At 43.7% G+C, this 21,455-nt stretch overlaps 1 protein-coding gene across 1 annotated transcript in view; it reads left to right on the top strand.

The window, feature by feature from the left end:
- The first annotated feature begins 2,475 nt into the window (after positions 1-2,475).
- LOC115480694 (glutathione hydrolase 1 proenzyme-like) overlaps positions 2,476-21,455 on the top strand; it is a 108,065-nt gene continuing 89,085 nt past the window's right edge. Inside the window, 1 exon segment of the mRNA XM_030219542.1 lies at positions 2,476-2,554. The gene's annotated coding sequence lies outside the window, so the exon portion shown is untranslated.

Below are 21,455 nucleotides of genomic sequence, written 5' to 3'. Positions count from 1 at the left end.
AGTCCCGCTTTCGCTATGCTTCCGACACGCCCCCGGGAACTTTGGTCGTCCCCGCGACGGAAAGCAGTTGAGGATGCCTAAAATCGGCTTTCGATTATGCTGATTTGAGCGACCCTGGGAGAAGGACGCCCATCTCCCGATTTGTGTCGAAAGAGGTGCGCCCTTCTCTTTCAAAAATTAGCCTGATGGTTGGCCAAGGTTAGTGACTATTCACTTGGCAGGGAGTACATTCTGTAAAGTGCTGCCAATAGCATTAATAAAGGACATAAAGAGGCACTTGGCAATTCTATTTGTGGCCTGTTAGTAAGATTCATATGTTCTGACCTCTCATACACCAGCCTGTGTCTGGACCGAGCTCACTGTAAGGTCAACAAACAAATCAGTGATTTTATCTGCCAGAGATGTGGGAAGCCATTTGGTACCAGCAGATGATAATAGACACAAGAGGGTTGAACCAGACCAATGCACTGCAACTCTCGGGCATTGGTCATGACATATTTAATATTATGCTGCAGGGAGCAATTGAGAGGGCAGTCGAGTCAGTGTAAACAAGGTTGCAGCTTCATTGGGGGGGAGGGGAGGGCTGGGGGAGGGGGCTCAGTACCACACAGGCCTGCTCAGCCCAAAGGGGATGGGTGCGCACGCAAGGAAAAGGAGTGCGGGCTGGTTCTGGATGGCCACACCAACCATGGCCTCAGCCTGGCTGGCTCTGCATAGCAGGCTAAGGGCTGGGAACTGGAATATAGACTGCAAATGATGACTGGCTCAGGACAGATGTACTGTATGTTCATGCAATAAAGTAGCAACCTTGTGCACTAGAATGGTTTGGCTTGTTCTGAGTGATGGGGGAGGGGAGGAAGCAAAGGGTTGCCTTGCCTGGGTTATTCAGTTTTTTAGGAACTGGGCAGGAGGTGGATGGTGGAAAGGTTCACTTCCATTTTCTAAATATTTAAGGGAAACAAATTATTACCCTGAAGGCTATGTTAATGCTGCCACTCACCAGTCTCAGCTTGTGCTAATTCAACCCCTCGGTGGTATAAAATTAAAACAAATTCAGGAAGACTGTTTTGCATGGTAGTGGCAGTTCTATGCGATTAGCATTATTGCACCTCCCTGCTGTTGCTGCTGTTATAAAAACAAAAGCGATGTGAAATATTTTAATGTTAAAAATAAAATCAAAATTGATGTTTTTGCAGATGACTAATAGCCACAAAATCCCTCCTGCGGCTGACTGCAGCCTCCTCCTAGGTGTGAGGTTCATTACTGTATGTGCAGAAATAACCCTTTTGGAGATACTGCCCCTGGGATGATCACATCCTTGGCAATGTGACACTTTGAACTGCTGGAGTAATCACAAACCAAAGGTCTTCTCTTAAACGCAGGCAATCTTATCTGGGGAACGTAATTCATCACTTATCAACCTGTGTTGGCAACTCTGAGTTGCACATTATTGAATAGGTGACTTTCAAAGTTGTCTTTTAGGCTTTTCTGCAATAACTGAAAGGTGTCAACAGGTTAGTCTGTGTGCATAGCTCTCTCCCCCTCCCCCCCCCCCCCCCCCCCCCCCCCCCCCCCCCCCCCGCTAGGAAAGGACTTCAATGTCTGGCAGGAACAGCCAGATGAAATCCTCAGCTAAAGTGCTACATGTTTCAGTGGCAGGCCTCAGCTAGGGATAAAAGAAAGACAACCCTTATTTCTGTTTCCCTAATAATCCCCTTCTTTTCAATCTCTCTTTGCGGTCATAAGAAGACACAGTAGCTGACTTTTCAAAATGTTTGAGGGGTGCTTAATTCAATAAAAATGAACCATTCTTACACACAATAAAACAGTTCATTATTGGGGGGGGGGGGGGGGGGGGGAGCTTATTAACCCACATTGTAATATGTCTGTCCTACCCTATCCCTTATTTGTCCTGTCTGTTCGTATTTAGATTGTAAGCTCTTTTTGAGCAGGGACTGTCTTTTCTTCATGTTTAATTGTAAAGCGCTGCCTACTACTGGTAGCGCTATAGAAATGATTTATAGTAGTAATATAAGAGAACTTTCAGTGCTCAGTAGAATCATTTCTCCTGAGACTGGCGATACTGTGCCCCTGCCATGTTGTGTCCCCGGGCATAAGGGCATCAGACCAGCTTCTGGGTTTTTTTGTGTCACTCCGGAGAGGAACAGGACTGAAGCACCACTGCTGTGAGTGGGCAAAAGACAGGAGTAAGAAACGTACACCGCAAATTCTAAAGACGCAAATAAAAAAACAAACAAACCTAAGGGTCAAAATAATTAAAATGGTTGAATTCAGCTATTCAATTTGTCCTCAGGCAAGAGAAAGAAACACAGCGTTAGCAGGACGGCTTTTTCCAGGAACACCTGTGGTGTCCGGAAGGCTGAGAGCGCCCTCCTGGAGTTTAGCCATTTCTCACCTCCTCCTTCACGGGCCACTCCCCTGGGGAAACTTTAACCCCAGTCCGGGGGAAAGTGATTGAAAAGCCTCGGCAGAAGGGCAGTGACCCATCCGCACATCTTCTAACCTCCGGCCAGCAGCAGAGCGCCCGAAGCAGGTAGGACAGAGGCAGGAAAGGAATGTTTCTTCATTTAAACGTCCTTCTTTTCTCAATTTGGCCAGAAGCTGGCTGCTGGGGCACTTGGATTGGAAACTGCTTGGGTTTATCCGCTTGTGCTCAACCTTTTTAACGGGAACGTACACCTGTCTGCTATGCGCCTAACAGGATGAAAACGGCTCTGATCGCAAAATCTCGCCCTTGTACCAGTCGTCAAAACTTGTTTATTGAAACTTTTTTTATATTGCTTATCCTTAAGTATATTTCTAAGCAGAAAACAGTACATCATAAAATCAGAAATATAAATATTACTGGTACCATACCGTAAAACATTAACATGCTGTATGCTCTTTGGTTACATGTTTGATTTGCCTATTTTAATTCCTTCAGTAACACGTTTTATTAAAGAATCAGGGAGCTCAAGACCTTTAAATGCAGAGCAAGGTTTGGAGAAGGGGTACAAGGCACAGAGAAAATCCTGCCCCCTGAGAGCTGATCTGTCTTTGCACATCAGCTGTACATTGGGGGCTGATGCAGAAAGCTGGCACACGGTTCACGTGACGCATGCGCACAATGTTTTGAGCGCCTGGTGCAGAAAAAGGGGTTTGAAAACCTTACAACGTGGGGCAAATCAATGGGAATGAAGCTATTAGCTAATCTGTTCGGGTGCAGAAGACTTGCGCACAAACACAAGATCTTGAATGCCAGATCTGAGGAGGCATAGCTCATTCTTCTGCACTAGCATCTGTGAGGATTTAATGCCAGTTTCTTCTTTTTTTTTGCTGTGTGAGCATAACAGTACCCACAACTTTTTTCATGGCCTTCCTGATCAGAAGAGATTAAAAAAAAAAAATCAGAACAGGGCGGTTGACCATGCTACACACAGGTCTGAGCAGAAAAATATTGTGCAAAAAATAAGTTTTTATAATGCTGATAACATTCTGCAATACACAAGGAAGAGGGAACAAGAGGAAGGCTGTTTTATACACATTGAATTCTGAGCACTGATTTTATGTTATTTCTGTAGTGTTTTTATACACACCATAGCAATAAATTTTTAACTTCATTGATCCTGAGGTTTGTCTAGCCTTCCTCTGTTCCCACTTCCTTGTGTACTGCTGCTTGTCCCCTGGGACTTTGCTGCTCAGTTACCTTATGGTTTCAGAATAACATTCCAATGTGCACAGATGTGTAGCGATATTATTAAACCTTGGAACCAGGACCCGTTCGACCCCAACGACCCCCACCCCCTGTCCCCCACCACTTCCCCGAACCCCCTTGCAATACCTCGCTTGATAACCAGTATTGGGTAACATAGGCCGCAGCTTGCTTTATTAATAATTCAACTTCATTAACTTGAACAACCAACAGCCCCTTTGGCCCAAGCTATATATGTCCAGGCTTAACGCCAACCATGGCCCCCCTTCCACCGTTCGCCATGTCAGCAAAACGGCAATCTTCCAGACTCCGCCTTCACAGCAAGAACCCTGCTCTGTGTGGACCTCCACACATGTCTCCCGGGTCGCTGATCCGCCTTTCAAGCCCTGGCTCAGCCCCCATGAGCCATTCCTCCTGTAGCTTGGGTTTGTTGTGTTCTTTTTGCTGCTGCGACAGCCCTTGCCTTTCACCTGAAAAACACAAGAACAGAATCCGTTCCTCCACCCCTGACCTCTGCATGAGGGTGGGCAAACATCTCCACGGATCGCCAGAGCGCCCTCACTACGTCACCACCCTCCGCCTTAAACTCTCTCCTTGCCCCGCCCCCTCCACCTCCTTTCCCCCAATAGGCATCCTTCAATCCTACCATGCCAGCTGCCTCTTTTAAAGCCTCCAATCACGTGATGGGACACTCCTGCCCTGTCCCCGTGGACCCCCTATCCCCCCCACCTACTTCTGGTCTCAACGCCTTCTCGAACGGGCCCATCCCACATTTAAACGGACCCTTCGAGACCAGCTCTTGGGCCCACTATTTTGTTCAGACATGCAGGCAGCACTAGCACTGTTTCCTCTAAGCCAAGTGTTCTCAACCCAGTCCTCCGTATACACCTAGCCAGTCAATTTTTCAGGATACCCACAATGAATATGCATGAGACAGATTTGCATATAATGAAGGCAGTGCATGCAAATCTAGCTCATGCATATTCGCTGGCTATATCCTGAAAAACAGACTGGCTTGGTGTGTCCCGAGGACTGGATTCGGAACCTCAGCTCTAAGCAGAGGGAGTCCTCCAGTTACAGTCCTGCCAGTGGGGGGTGCTGTTTCACTATCACATTTTCAATAGTGAAGGACAGGCAAACTGTGCAGGATTCCAGAGAACCTGCCTGACCCTAGCAATTGAAAACACAATATTGGAGCCCTCCCCCCAATGGGCAGCAATGTAGTTGAAGGACTTCTGCTCGGTTTAGAGGAACCAGTGAGCACTAGCTGCCCCTAGTGCAGAGCCTTGTGTACATGCATCTGGTGTACTCACTTTCATTAGTACACCAGTTCTGCATTTCATTTACTTAGGGAGCAAATTGAATTAGAAAATGTGCCCTTAGTTATGAAACATAAAGCTTTCTGCATCAGCCTATTGATTATTAAACCATTCCTACTGGTAGGGATGTGGAACCTGAATTCACTACTGCCATGAGGCCTTTATACAGCAGCTTGAGCCCCAAGCGGTAGTACTGCTAGACTACCGCTAGGGGTTGCTGGCACCATTGTGAGCCCAGTGTCAGCAGGGGCAGGAGCTACTGGGGATTGCTCCTGCCCCTCGCCCCACTAGACCACAGGGAAGTTCACCAGGTAAGCCAAAGAGGGCCTATGGGAGGGTGGGGGTGGCTTTGGGACTTGGGTGGGGCCTCTTTGAGGGAGATATATAATGGGAACTTCAGGGGAGATAGGTAATGGAGGGGGGGCTTTGGAGGAGGATATATCTGATCTAATCAGATTTTTCTATACCCCCTAAATTCCCAACTGGTTCCAGAGTGGTTAACAATAATATAGAATATACAATAATATCACAAGTAGAGTAAACAATAACAAATCTGATTACAACTATTAACTAACCATTAGCTATTTCTTAATCAATCCAATTTAGCAAGTAAGTACTCGGCAAACAAAAAGGTCTTAATTCTTTTGCGAAAAGCCATATTTATTTATTTGTAGCATTTATACCCCGCTCTTTCCCGCTCGATAGCAGGTTCAGTGCGGCTTACGTGGTATGGTACATAGTAACACAGAGTTAAAATAAAGTATAGAACAAAGTATCAGAGATAACATAGTTACATAGAGTATGGTACAAGTATCACAGAGTTAATACAATGTATGGAACAAAGTATCGGAGATGACATTATTACATAGAGTAGGACAATAGTAAGAAATGTGGGGAAAGGATTGGTGTTTGGGTAATACTAGTGTTGTAGAGTTAGGTTCGAGAGTTAGGATGATTCATTTGGGTAGGCTTGTTTGAAGAGGTTAGTCTTCAGCAGTTTCCGAAAGGGTAGGTGTTCATTGGTTTTCCTGATGTGTTGAGGTATGGCATTCCAGAGTTGGCTGCCTATAACAAAAAAGTTGGATGCGTAGTAGGTTTTGTATTTGAGGCCTTTGCAGTTGGGAAGATGAAGATTGAGATATGTTCGAGAAGATTTGAGCCAGTTCCTGGGTGGAAGATCGATCAGTTTGGACATGTAGCTTGGAGATTTGCCATGGAGGATCTTGTGGATCATTGTGTGGGCTTTGAAGTTTATATCTTATATCAATCAGAAATGATCTCCAGTATTTAGCAGCCCGATATGAATAAGATCTTTCATGATTTCCTTTGGATACCATGTGATGAACTGTAGGAAACAAGAAGAGCATTACTTTTCTTCAGTTTTAAAGTTAAATGAATAGAAGAGTGATAGAGGAGATCATGCAGGATAACTGAATTCAAACCACACAAGGATTTAAAAACAATCCTGGCATTCACTGGTAGCCAGTGCAAGTCCAGCAGCAATGGAGTAACCCGATCATATTTACTATGACAAAAAAATCATGTTTTTTAGGGAGACTAACATATACCGAATTACAACAATCCAACTGCCAATGTGTAAGACTATACCACCAAGGCAAAATGTTTGGCGTCAAAATGGGACCGAATAGTCCTCAGATAATTTGAAAACCCCCTTTTTCATCAAATTACTAACTTGTGGCTCAAAATAATAGTGTAGAGTCAAATAACTTGTGATACCCGCGACACTGGTACTATCTGAGATGAGTGTAAAGGAATCTCCAAAGGAATTGAATGTATGGTATTACTAAACCAAACAATCTTACCCCCCCCTGTTTACTAAGCTGTGTCAGCATTAGCATGCGGCTTAGTAAACGGGGGTTAGACTTTTAAGTGTTAAGGCAACATGCCCAGTCCCTCCTGCCCAGGAAGTTAACCAAAAGTATTGCTAAAAGTATTTATAACATATTGTCCCAAGATTGCATCATATTTAACTGTCTATAGGTGGCTGCTGTGATGACCAACTGCCAACCAGTCTTTAAGCACAAATAACTATAATCTGCACAGAGTTGTGGGTGTGACTCTGCCCACCTTATCGGGCAGACTAGATGGATCATACAAGTCTTTATCTGCCATCATTTACTGTGAAGAGAACTGGAGGCAGTGTTAACATTCATATGCCTTCTACCCACCCATGTTAATCTTGTGCCCCACCAGAAATCACGTCTGGCTAAACCATTGCCATTGAGCAAATGTTTCTTAGAAGAGGACTGGAGGACCTAATAGTTGTAGAGAGAGAGAGAGACAGAGAGCGCTCCATAGGAGCAGATTGAGATACTTTTCCACCTGTTATACTACCCAAAGACAAAATAAACTGATTATCTGCTGCTATACAAGGCAGGGGAGCCAACTTTTCAAAATTATTGGGGGTGCTAAACCAAATAGAAATTACCTCTCCCTGGACACAGTCAAGGAATTTGCTCAATATTGGGGGTGCTCAAGCACCCACAGAGCTGGCTCCTGTGATACAAGGTCATAGTTGAGCTGCTCATATCTGTAACATGCAGGAATTGGTCCCCACTCCAGCTCCTGATACTTGTCCCCTCTTACACATAACTTTTAGCTATATCTAAGAAGCCTCTACTCCAACATGCTCAGAGCAGACTTCAGCCTGCCTCCCTTTTCCATGACTACTTCCTCATCTACCTTGTGAAAGGACAAAGGGAATGTTTATTTTCTTTCTCCTGCCATGGACAATCCTTGGAGCCAACCTGTGGCATTCTCTTTTCTTTTGTAGTGGAGTTGGTTGGAACAGGGAAGCCTGGTTGTGGTTCTTTGTGATCTTGAGCAAGTTACTTAATCCTCCATTGCCTCAGGTACAAACTTAGATTGTGTAAGACCCAGGGACAGAGAAATGCCTAGTGTACCTGAATGTGGATAAACACAGAGGATCATTATGTAGAAAAAGGATGTAATCCAATTAAAGCAAAACTTAAATGACCTCATAGCTGGAGTGAGTTTTGATGGCAGCTTCAGAGGTTGGGAAGCAAGACCGATGGCAGACAGACTTCTACTGACTGGGTCTCGTAAATGGCAGATAGATCAGGATCAAGGCTGGCGTGAGCTTTGACGGCAACTCCAGTAGTTGGGCAGTAAGACTGGTGCCAGGCAGACTTCTATGGTCTGTGCCCCAAAATTGGCAGAGAGAGAGAGTAATAGAGGCATATTTTCAAAGCACTTTAGGAGGCTAAGTTCCATAGGTTTCTATGGAACTTTGGGAGGCTAAGAGGCATATTTTCAAAGCACTTAGCCTTCCAAAGTTCCATAGAAACCTATGGAACTTTGGAAGGCTAAGTGCTTTGAAAATATGCCTCTAAGTGCTTTGAAAATGAGCCTGTAAGTATACCAGTGTTTAATCATGAAGAAGAGGAGCCTGTGCACATTTAAGTTAAGTGCTTTCTTGCTGAGTGATTGGACATTAGATGCACAAGTTTATTATGTTTGCTGCAAGAATTGTGAAGAAATTAAAAAGAATATTGGAAGGTTTTTGTCGATGATTGGTCTGAGTCAAAAGGAAGCTGTGGTTCTCATGTTGAACATGACTGGGTGAAGCGAACAGTGCCCAGTTTCCACAGCATTAACCTGTGACTGCTGAGGCTTTATTTTCTCCCTTTCAGAGTAATCAAAAATATAAAATATTACAAATTAAGAAATTAGAGTGAAGAATTAAATAGTGAAATTGAGAGCTACTGTCCTAAAAGAAAAGTCCATAAGCCATTATTAAGATGGACTTTGGAAAATCCACTGATCATTTCTAGGATAAGCAGCATAAAATCTGTTTTACTGTTCTGGGATCTTGCCAGGTACATGTGACCTGGATTGGCCACTGTTGGAAACAGGATACTTGGCTTTGATGGACCTCAGAGGTGGTTTTTTTTTGTGGGTGTGTTTTAGCACATTCCTCAAGTAGTGATCCAGGATGACACTCTTCATTCTCAGTGAATCTACCCATAACAAGTCTCACTCCACATTCCTGCTCACATACAAGCAGGTCTTTGATGAGGATAGACAAACTATTGCAAGGTCTAAAGACCTCAACTCTCATACGCACACACACACACACACACACACACACACACACACACACACACACACACACACACACACACACACACACAAAAAGACGGACTTTGGAAGACACTGAACTCATTCTGGCTAAATCACATGGGCCATCTACAGCAGTGCCCACAATCTTCTGGTTCAAGTTTAATATACGGCCTAGATAAGCCTCCGTAGTTTCCTCCCATAAATGTTTGCTGTAGAAACAGGGGCCTATAGTGTTTCGCAGAAGGCTCCATTGTTATTCGTGGCTTACATTTGTCGTGTTCTCTTTGTGCAGCTTCATCCTACCACAGCACACTCCATGGGCTGTAAAGGGTGAACACTGCTAATATATACAACACCCCTTGGGCTCTCAGCTTGGGAGTCACCCATGTGTGGCTGACTCATCCTGCTTGTCCATGGAGAAAGTGTGGTTACTTACCCGTAACAGGGGTTCTCCTTGGACAGCAGGATAAATCAGTCACACAAACCCACCCATCTCCCCTCTTAGATGAACCTGCTTATAGCTAGAGAAAGTACTGGAGAGGAAATGGGTGGGATGGGGTTGGAGGGGGGCCAGCACATGTTCAGAAGGGCCTGAAAAAGGCTCTTGAGAGCTAACCCGTCGATGGCACCATCAGATAACATCATCCATGTGTGGCTGTCTTATCCTGCTGTCCATGGAGAACCCCTCTTACAGTTAAGTAACCACATTTTCTACATCTCAGGCGAGTTGGAGTATCTTTTCTGCACCTCTGTAGCAACCTCTACACTCCACTTCCAGAGGTGGAGGCTGAAAAAAAGTAAAACATGGTTAACTCAGGAAGTCTAAGACAGCAGAAAACAGCAGGTAAGCATAAAGCAGGGAAAGCATCACATAAGAATACAACCACCCCTCCAACAGGGGCATTTCTGCCCCTCCAGAATTCACAGAATTATTTAAAAAAAATGGAAAAAGGATCCAAATGAAGAAAACAGGATATAGCATAAACACTGGTTAGTTAGATGCAAAGAGAGAATTTGAAAAGAAGTTTTTTACAGGTATATTTAAAACAGGAAGCCTGTGACGGAGTCAGTTGGACCATTAGATGATCACAGGGTGAAAGGGGCTTTTAGAGAGAACAAGGCCATATCAAAGTGACTAAATGAATTCTGTGCTTTGGTCTTTGCTGAGAAAGATGTAATACCCATTCCTGAAATGGTATTTAATGGTGAAGATTCAGAGGAACTGTAAAAAGATCTTAATGAACCTGGAGGATGTAATAGACCAATTTGACAAAATAGATTAGTAGATCACCTGAACTTGATGGTATACACCCGAGTACTGAAAATAAAATTGCAGATATGTATTAATAATCTGTAGCCTATTGTTAAAACTGTCTATGGTACCTGAAGATTAGAGGGTGACCATTGTAACACTTTTTAAAAAGACTTCCAGGGGTGATCAGGGAAACTACAAACCAGTGCCAGACCAAACAATAAAATTACTGAACATATAGACAAACATGGTTTAATGGGACAGAGTCAACATGGACTTAGCCAAGGGATGTTTTGCCTCATCAATCCGCCACATTTTTTTGGATGGCATGAATAAACATGTAGTTAAAGGAGAGCAAGTTGATATAGAAGCTCATTTTCAAAGCAAATAGTCTTTCATAGGTTACTGAATTATTAGAAATGTTTTACGTGGAGGGGCATAATCGAAAGGGACGCCCAAGTTTTGCTGAGGACGTCCTTGCAAAACATCCTGGTGGAGAGGCGGGGAAACCTGAAAAATGAACTTGTGGAGCTGCTGTTAGTAATATGCAATTTATCCCTAAAATCAGGTGTGGTACCGGAAGATTGGAGGGTGGCCAATGTAACGCTGATTTTTAAAAAGGGTTCCAGAGGAGATCCGGGAAATTATAGACCGGTGAGTCTGACGTCGGTGCCGGGAAAAATGGTGGAGGCTATTATTAAGAATAAAATTACGGAGCACGTACAAAAGCATGGACTGCTGAGACAAAGTCAGCACGGATTTAGTGAAGGGAAGTCTTGCCTCACAAATCTACTGCATTTTTTTGAGGGGGTGAACAAGCATGTGGACAAAGGGGAGCCGGTGGATATTGTATATCTAGATTTTCAGAAGGCGTTTGACAAAGTGCCTCATGAAAGACTCCAAAGGAAATTGGAGAGTCATGGGATCGGAGGCAGTGTATTATGGATTAAGAGCTGGTTAAAAGACAGGAAGCAGAGAGTAGGGTTGAATGGTCAGTATTCTCGATGGAGAAGGGTAGTTAGTGGGGTCCCTCAGGGGTCTGTGCTGGGACCGCTGCTTTTTAACATATTTATAAATGACCTTGAGATGGGAGTAACTAGTGAGGTAGTTAAATTCGCAGATGACACAAAGTTATCCAGGGTTGTCTCGTCGTGGGAGGAGTGTGAAAGATTACAAGAGGACCTCGTGAGACTGGGGGATTGGGCGTCCAAATGGCAGATGAAGTTCAACATTGACAAGTGCAAAGTGATGCACGTGGGAAGGAGGAACCCGAATTATGGCTATGTCATGCAAGGTTCCGCTTTAGGAGTTACGGACCGAGAAAGGGATCTGGGAGTCATCGTGGATAGAATGTTGAAATCTTCCGCTCAATGTGCTGCGGCGGCTAAGAAGGCGAACAGAATGTTGAGTATTATTAGAAAAGGGATGGAAAACAAGCATGAGGATGTTATAATGCCGTTATATTGCTCCATGGTGCGACCGCACCTGGAGTATTGTGTTCAGTTCTGGTCGCCTCATCTCAAAAAACATATAAAGGAATTGGAGAAGGTGCAGAGAAGGGCGACGAAAATGATAAAAGGGATGGGACGACTACCTTATGAGGAGAGGTTAAGACGGCTAGGACTCTTTTTAGCCTGGAGAAAAGGCGGCTGAGGGGTGATGTGATAGAGGTCTACAAAATAATGAGTGGGGTAGAGCGGACAGATGTGAAGCATTTGTTTACGCTTTCTAACAATAATAGAACTAGGGGACACAAGATGAAATTAGAATGTGGTAGGTTTAAAACAAATTGGAGAAAGTTTTTCTTTACTCAGCGTGTGGTTAGACTCTGGAACTCATTGCCGGAGAAGGTAGTGACGGCAGCTGGCCTTGCTGAGTTTAAAGGGGGTCTGGACAGATTCCTGAAGGAAAAGTACATTGATCGTTATTAAATTTTGGGTTTTTGCCAGGTTCTTGGGGCCTGGATTGGCCGCTGTCGGAGACAGAGTGCTGGGCTTGATGGACCTTTGGTCTTTTCCCAGCGTGGCAGTGCTTATGTACTTAGTCCATCTTTCATTTTGATAATATGGTCGGGGACGCCCAAATCTTTACATGATGGTCGTCCCTAGACTTGGTCGTTTCTGATTTTCGGCGATAATGGAAACTAAGGACACCCATCTCAGAAATGACCAAATGCAAGCCCTGTGATTGTGGGAGGAGCCAGCATTCATAGTGCACTGGTCCCCCTGACATGCCTGGACACCAACCGGGCACCCTAGGGGGCACTGCAGTGGACTTCATAAATTGCTGCCAGGAACTTAGCTCCCTTACCTTGTGTGCTGCGTCCCCCAAAACCCACTACCCACCACTGTACACTGCTACCATAGCCCTTACGGGAGAAGGGGGGCACCTAGATGTGGGTACAGTGGGTTTGTGGTGGGTTTTGGAGAGCTCGCTGTTTCCTCCACAAATGTAACAGGTAGGGGGGGTTGGGCCTGGGTCCGCCTGCCTGAAGTGCACTGCACCCACTAAAACTGCTCCAGGGACCTGTATACTGCTGTGATGGACCTGAGTATGACATTTGAGGCTGGCATAGAGACTGGCACAAAATATTTTTAAAGATGTTTTTTTTGAGGATGGGAGGGGGTTAGTGACCACTGGGGGAGTAAGGGGAGGTGATCCTCGATTCTCTCCGGTGGTCATCTGCTCAGTTCGGGCACCTTTTTGAGGTTTGGTCGTAAAAAGCAGGACCAAGTAAAGTCGTTCAAGTGCTCGTCAGGGATGCCCTTTTTTTTTTTTTTCCATTATGGGTCGAGGACACCCATGTGTTATGCACGCCCAAGTCCCGCCTTTGGTAAGCCTCAGACACGCCCCCATGAACTTTGGTCATCCCCACAATGGAAAGCAGTTGGAGATGCCCAAAATCGACTTTCGATTAGGCCGATTTGGGTGACCATGTGAGAAGGACCCCCATCTAACAATTTGTGTCGAAAGATGGGCGTCCTTCTCTTTCGAAAATAAGCCTAAAAGTCTCTCTTGAGAGAATCCAGAGGTTATTTAAAAACTATGGGATACAAGGCAATGTATCCCATCGACCCAACTTAAGTGCCTAAACCCTGCAACACAACAATACTAAAACTTGCAATGGACTATACATAACTCTTCCTCCTGCTCCCTATGATTCCCAATGTGTCTCTAACACATGAACCTTATCCGACCACACTAACTCCTTGTATTTGTTCCTGTACCGGAGATGGCGAACGCCTCTATGGTACAATGTAAGCCACATTGAGCCTGCAAATAGGTGGGGAAATGTGGGATACAAATGTAACAAAAAAATAAATAATGATCTGTTGTGGATTGGGAACTGGTTAAAAGATAGAAAACAGATCCTAGGGTTAAATGGTCAATTTTCTCAATATAGGCAAGTCTTAATTTGTAGTCCACAATGAAGCATTGGCGTACAGTAGAAAATGGTTATTTTACAAGAAATGGGCTTGGAGTGCAGGAAAGTTCCGCGTTAGGATGTGCTGCTAAGCCCATTTACTAGCACAGCTTTGAAAAAGGGACCCTTTGTCTCAAAAAAGATAGAGTGGAATTAGAAACGGTACAAAGAAAGGCAACCAAAATGATAAAGGGGATGGATCAACTCTCCTATGAGGAAAGGCTAAAGAGATTAGGGTTCTTCAGCTTGAAGAAGAAACAGATAAGGGGAGATATGATAGAGATCTATAAAATCAAGTGGAGTGGAACAGGTGCAGGTAAACTGACTGCTTACTCTCTCAGAGTACAAGGACTAGGGGACACTCCATGGAGTTATGTAGTAATATATTTAAAACAGGAGAACATACTTTTTCAGTTAGGGCATTCTTTGGCGCTGGAATTCATTGTCAGATGTGGTAAAAGCAGTTAGCATAGCTGGATTTAAAAAAGTTTTGGACAAATTCCTGGAGGAAAAGTTCATAAACCATTGTTAAGGTAGACCTGGAAAATCCCTGGGGTTCAGTAGTGTGGAAACTCTCTGCTTTTTCATATCCTTCCAGGTACTAGTGACCTGGATTGGCCACTGTTGGAAACAGGATACTGGGCTTGATGGACAGTTGGTCTGATCCAGTATGGCAATTCTTATGTACTTATGTTAAATAGGGTGCCCTGCTTTAACTCACAGGCCTGGAGGAGTAAGGTCAGGTAGATCCACCTTATGGGGTGTGTGTCAGTCTGAAAATCTAGCCACTAAAAGAAGGAGATATGATAGAGGTCTATAAAATAATGAGTGGAGTTGAACGGGTAGATGTGAAGCGTCTGTTCTCGCTTTCCAAAAATACTAGGACTAGGGGGCATGCGATGAAGCTACAATGTAGTAAATGTAAAACGAATCAGAGAAAATTTTTCTTCACTCAACGTGTAATTAAACTCTGGAATTCATTGCCAGAGAATGTGGTAAAGGCGGTTAGCTTAGTGGAGTTTAAAAAAGGTTTGGACGACTTCCTAAAGAAAAAGTCCATAGACCATTATTAAATGGACTTTGGGAAAATTCACTATTTCTGGGATAAGTATAGAATGTTTTATACTTTTTTGGGGGATCTTGCCAGGTATTTGTGACCTGGATTGGCCACTGTTGGAAACAGGATGCTAGGCTTGATGGACCTTTGGTCTTTCCCAGTATGGCAATACTTATGAGAGCAGCAAGTACAAAGCAAAAGCAAGATATTAGTCAAAAGAAAAGACCCACCATAAATACAGACTCTTCCTTTCTCATGCATAAAGAGAGGGTGCAAGAAGAAAATGAGTTGCAAGATCCGAGACAACATGGTTTTACCAAAGGGAAATCGTGCCAAACGAATCTCATTGAATTCTTTGATTGGGTGACCGGAGAATTGAACCGTGGATGTGCTATAGACGTAATCTACTTAAATTTAAGCAAGGCTTTTGACACGGTTCCCCACAGGAGGCTCTTAAATAAACTGGATGGGCTAAAGATAGGACCCGAAGTGGTGAACTGGATTAGGAACTGGTTGACGGACAGGCACCAGAAGGTGGTGGTGAATGGAGTTCCCTCGGAAGAGGGAAAGGTGAGTAGTGGAGTGCCTCAGGGATCGGTGCTGGGGCCGATTCTGTTCAATATATTTGTGAGTGACATTGCCGAAGGGTTAGAAGGTAAAGTTTGCCTATTTGCGGATGATACTAAGATCTGTAACAGAGTGGACACCCGGGAGGGAGTGGAAAACATGAAAAAGGATCTGAGGAAGCTAGAAGAATGGTCTAAGGTTTGGCAATTAAAATTCAATGTGAAGAAATGCAAAGTGATGCACTTAGGGAGTAGAAATCCATGAGAGGCGTATGTGTTAGGCGGTGAGAGTCTGCTAGGTACGGACGGGGAGAGGGATCTTGGGGTGATAGTATCTGAGGATCTGAAGGCGATGAAACAGTGCGACAAGGCGGTGGCCGTAGCTAGAAGGTTGCTAGGCTGTATAGAGAGAGGTGTGACCTGCAGAAGAAAAGAGGTGTTGATGCCCCTGTACAAGTCGTTGGTGAGGCCCCACCTGGAGTATTGTGTTCAGTTTTGGAGGCCGTATCTTGCTAAGGATGTAAAAAGAATTGAAGCGGTGCAAAGAAATGCTACGAGGATGGTATGGGATTTGCGTTACAAGATGTATGAGGAGAGACTTGCTGACCTGAACATGTATACCCTGGAGGAAAGGAGAAACAGGGGTGATATGATACAGACGTTCAAATATTTGAAAGGTATTAATCCACAAATGAACCTTTTTCCGGAGATACGAAGGTGGTAGAACGAGAGGACATGAAATGAGATTGAAGGGGGGCAGACTCAAGAAAAATGTCAGGAAGTATTTTTTCACGGAGAGGGTGGTGGATGCTTGGAATGCCCTCCCGCGGGAGGTGGTGGAGATGAAAATGGTAACAGAATTCAAACGTGCGTGGGATAAACATAAAGGAATCCTGTTCAGAAGGATGGGATCCTCAGGAGCTTAGCCTAGAATGGGTGGCAGAGCCGGTGGTTGGGAGGCGGGGCTAGTGCTGGGCAGATTTCTACGGTTTGTGCCGGGGCTGGTGGGTGGGAGGCGGGGCTAGTGCTGGGCAGACTTCTACGGTTTGTGCCGGGGCTGGTGGGTGGGAGGCGGGGATAGTGCTGGGCAGACTTATACGGTCTGTGCCAGAGCCGGTGGTGGGAGGCGGGGCTGGTGGTTGGGAGGCGGGGATAGTACTGGGCGGACTTATACGGTCTGTGCCCTGAAAAAGACAGGTACAAATCAAGGTAAGGTATACACAAAAACTAGCACATATGAGTTTATCTTGTTGGGCAGACTGGATGGACCGTGCAGGTTTTTTTCTGCCGTCATCTACTATGTTACTATGTAAGATGGGCCAGATTTGGCAGAGTTGGGAGCAAGATTAACTAGAAATAGTCCATCCCAGTGCTGAATCTGGAAACCCAGCTGGTTAGGAATGACTGAGGTTCTTTTTTTTCAGTCAAGCAGTGAACATACACATGTGATGACCTTTATTCTGTGTCCCTGTGCCAGCACTAGAGTGGTGCTTTACTAACATTTTAAAAGCCTGGATCTGCTTATGGTACCTAAGCACAGACAAGAGAGATCCTGTGCTTTCTGGTGATTCTAAAGAGAAGGAGCAGGAAAGGCAAGGGATAGCAAGCACTGACTTGCATCCCTGTTTAGTTCTCTGAGAGCAAGGGGTGTGCAGGGCATTTTAGTCTAAAAGGCACTATGCCCCTCAGTGTGTATGGTGACCATGTAGGTGTCAGGGTGCAGAACCGCTCTATTATGGCATAATTACTGGGATGTATGGTGGGTGATGGTGACAGTGGCCTTGTGTGTGATAGCTGAGGCTCCAGTGACCAGTTACTGTAGTCTGTTTGAAAAGGTGTTGGGAAACAGAGAAGTCATGACAGTTGTGCAAGGGTTTGATGATTGCACAATGTGTGTAAGGAGAAGGTATGAGGCTAGTATCATATGAATACTGTTCATTTGTGAAGAAGATAGCAGTGAAAAAAGGATGCACCCTGTTTCTTAAATTGCAATCATTATCCATCTGAAAGTTTAAATCTTTGTTTTAACTGTGTCGTATGCTGACCACATAGTGCCTTTTTTCATCTAAAGTGGACTTTTGACTGACATCATTCTGATAAGGAATAATTAGTCTCATGTACTTAATACATTCCATGGTTCAGAAGTGAGCATGCCTCATTATTCATGTGTTATTGCTGTATTTTTCTTCATTTGCTCCTACTCCAGCTTGGATAGCAATTTTTTTTTTAATTTGCTGGCTAGCCTGTCTGAACAGCTGTTCATGTTAGCCTCCTTAAGAATATAGGAATATAATAATAACCATACTAGGTCAGACCAATGGGCCATCTAGCCCAGTATCCTGCTTTCAGCAGTGGGCAATCCAGGTCATAAGTACCTGGCAGAATCCCAAAGAGCAGCAAAATTCCATGCTACCGACGTGAGGGGTAAGTAGTTGATTTCCCAATGTCTATCTTAATAGCAGTTTATAGACTTTTCCTTCAGGAACTTGTCCAAACCTTTTATAAATCCAGCTATGCTTTCTGCTGTTACCACATCCTCTAGCAACAAGTTTCAGAGCTTAACTATTTGTTGAGTGAAAAAATATTTTCTCCTATTTGTTTTAAAAGTATTACCATGTAACTTTGTGGAGTGTTCCCTCGTCTTTGTACTTTTTGAAAAGAGTATGGTTTATGGTTTCCTCAAGAAAATAACAAGGCAATGTACATTAAAATCAAATAAGATAAAAAGAAAGGAATGCCATGTCATTATAGGATAGGAAAGAGAGGAAAAACCAATCCATCCGATCTGTTCCAATCAGGACATTGTAGACCTCTTATATTCTCAGCCTTCTCTTCTTCAAGCTGAAGAGCCTTAACCTTATATAAGAGGAGCTCCATCCCTATAATCATTTTGGTTGCCCTTCTTTGAACCTTTTCTAATTTCACTATATCTTTTTCGAGACAGGTGACCAAAATTGCATGCAATACTAAAGGTGATGACACACCGCAGAACAATGCAGAGGCATATTTTCTATCCCTTTCCTAATTCCTATTTGCTTTTTTGACCACCACCGTACACTTGAGCAGAAGATTTCAACATATTGTTCACAATATCTAGATTTGTTTTGTTGGGTGGTGACTCGTAATGTGGAACCTAGCATCAAGTAGCTATAATTTTGGATTATTCCCAATGTGCATCACTTTGCATTTAGCCACATAAAATTTCATCTGCCATTTTCATGTCCAGTCTTCCAATTTCCGAAGGTCCTCCTCAGCAGCAGCAGAATCAAAATGTCTTTTTGTTTGGAGGAGCCCAAGCTCTGCCCCCAACCCTTCCCCAGCTCTATTTTGTAACCCCAGCATCTCCCCTTTCCTTACTTATTATTATTATTATTATTAATAATAATTTAGATTTTGCTCACACCTTGTTCAGTAGTAGCTCAAGGTGTGTTACATTCAGGTACACTGGATATTTCTCTGTCCCAGGAGGGCTCACAATCTAAGTTTGCACCTGAGGCAATGGAGGGTTAAGTGACTTGCCCAAGATCACAAACTATCATCCCATAGTCTCCCCCTTCAATGATATCCAGCATCTCTCTCCTTCTGTACCTCTCCAAACCCCCTCATTCTCCATGGTGTCCAACATTTCTCTTCTTCCCTACCTCTCAAACCCCCCTTCCTACCTCGTGGTTTCCAACATTTCTTTCCTTCCTGACCTCTTATCTTTTCCCAATGCCTAGCATTTCTCTTCTTCCTTCCCCTCACCTTTTCAGCTCCCCCCATTCCGTCACCTATGGTCCTCCTTCAATTTCCCACAGTCTACAGGCAATTTAAGAACTTCGAGTAGTTTTGTCATCTGCAAATTTAATTACCTTCCTCATTGTTTCCATTTCCAGGTCATTTATAAATATGTTAAATAGTACTGGTGCTAGTACAGATCCATGGACATTCCACTATTCACCTTCCTCCGTTGAGAGAAATAGCCATTTAATCCTACCTGCTATTTTCTTTTAACCAGTTCCACTACCGATCATTGCCTCCTATCACATGGCTTTTTAATTTTCTCAAGAGTCTTTCATGAGGGACTTTGTCAAATGCTTTGTGAAAATCTAGATACTCTATTTCAACCAGCTCACCTTTATCCACATATTTATTCACGCCTTCAAATAAATGAACACATTGGTGAATCAAGACTTCCTGTGGCTGAATCCATGTTGACTCAGTCCCATTAAACCGTGTTTGACTCGTGTTCAGTAATTTTGTTCCTTATAGTAGTTTCTATTATTCTTGCCTCAAAGTAGGTGAACTGAGACCACAGTTTGAAAAGCAAGATTAGGGAGGGTTGTGATGTACATTTTCTAAATATTTCAGCAGGGCTGTGGCATTATTCAGGATATACTGAACAGATTCTTTGCTACTTAGCTTGAGTAGAGAGGTGTGGTAGCTGTGTTAGTCCACTTTTAAAGGTAATCAATAGAAAAAAAAAATAAAACATGGAAAAGAAAATAAGATGATACATTTTTTATTGGACATAACTTAATACATTTCTTGATTAGCTTTCGAAGATTGCCCTTCTTCGTCAGATTGGAAATAAGCAAATGTTGGTAGATGAGAATATATATAAGTGAAACATCAAAGCATTTCAGTGACAGTCTAACAGGATGTGGATAGATGAGAGACAAGAATAGTCGAGTGGATGAGGGACAGGGAGATATGCATGGAGACAGGAGGGTGACAAAGCAGTACAATTTTATGGTTTATAATGGGCTAGAAAACCCAGATCTTTAAGTCCTGTCTGGTGGGTGTCAAAATATTTAATCAATGATTCTGACTACAAAGGTCTAACTTTCCTGTATTGTTTTAAAGTTCCCTTTTAGAATTCTTACCATGAAATCACTGGTACAGTGTTCTGGTTTTGTAAAGTGCTGCCCCACAGGTGTGACATCTTTATTGGTACTAGCATTTTTCATATAAAGATGTCACGCCTGTGGGGCAGCACTTTATTTTTACTTTATTTTTTGTCTATTAGATTGTAAGCTCTTTGAGCAGGGACTGTCTTTCTTCTATGTTTGTGCAGCGCTGCGTACGCCTTGTAGCGCTATAGAAATGCTAAATAGTAGTAGTACTATTCCCTCCAGGAAGTAGCATGAAGATCGAGAGCATTGATCCACATTTTACTTTTTGACTGCAGTATAAACCCAGTAAAACAGCCTGGAGTAAAGGGATAGCCAAAAATTATGTGGAAAGAGAGCAGTCAGGATAAGCATCAAAATCAAGCAGTTCCCTCCAATTTAAGCCAGTGGCTCCTCGAGAGCAACAGACCTTGTTTTTAAGTGCCCTTTCTACACAGGAAGAAAGTTTTTCAATGCTCTGTCTATAGATAAATACTGATTTATGGGCATAAATTACCCTTCGTGAATGTGGCTAGACCAGGGGCGGGCAACCTCGGCTCTTGGGGGCTGCAACCCCTGAAAGCCCCCCCTCTAGTTTTCAGGATTTCCCTAATGAATATGCGTAAGGTCTATTTGCATACAATGGAGGCAGTGCATGCAAATGGATCTCATGCATATTCATTGGGAAAATCCTGAAAACCCGCCTGGGTTGTAGCCCTCGAGGACCAAGGTTGCCTATCCCTGGGCTAGAACATTTCTGCTTTTTGGGGGAGAGGCTGTTTCAGGTTCAAGTCACACGTTAATTTCTATCTACTCTCACAAGAAGCAGGTGCATAAGTCAGTGGTGTCTTTGTAGTAGATTTGAAAGTGAAAATGCACACATTCCATTAACTCTTGGTTCTGGGACCTGTTCACCTGGGCACTCTAACAACAATCCCCACCCTCACAGCTCCCTATATCCCCTCCTTTAAAAAATATATATGGCCATCCTAGGCTGTTCCATGCCCATGTATACCAATAAAACTCTCTCACAAACCAACTTGGAATAATAGTAGGTCGCAGCTTAATTTATTAACATCTTTTAAAAAATAGCAACATCTTTAAACAATATCACCCAAGCTACATCTATTAAAAGTAAGACAACATTTAA

Source organism: Microcaecilia unicolor, chromosome 11 (genome assembly GCF_901765095.1).
Source record: "Microcaecilia unicolor chromosome 11, aMicUni1.1, whole genome shotgun sequence".
Taxonomy (NCBI): Eukaryota; Metazoa; Chordata; class Amphibia; order Gymnophiona; family Siphonopidae; genus Microcaecilia; species Microcaecilia unicolor.
This window is presented reverse-complemented; position numbering and strand designations above follow the sequence as displayed.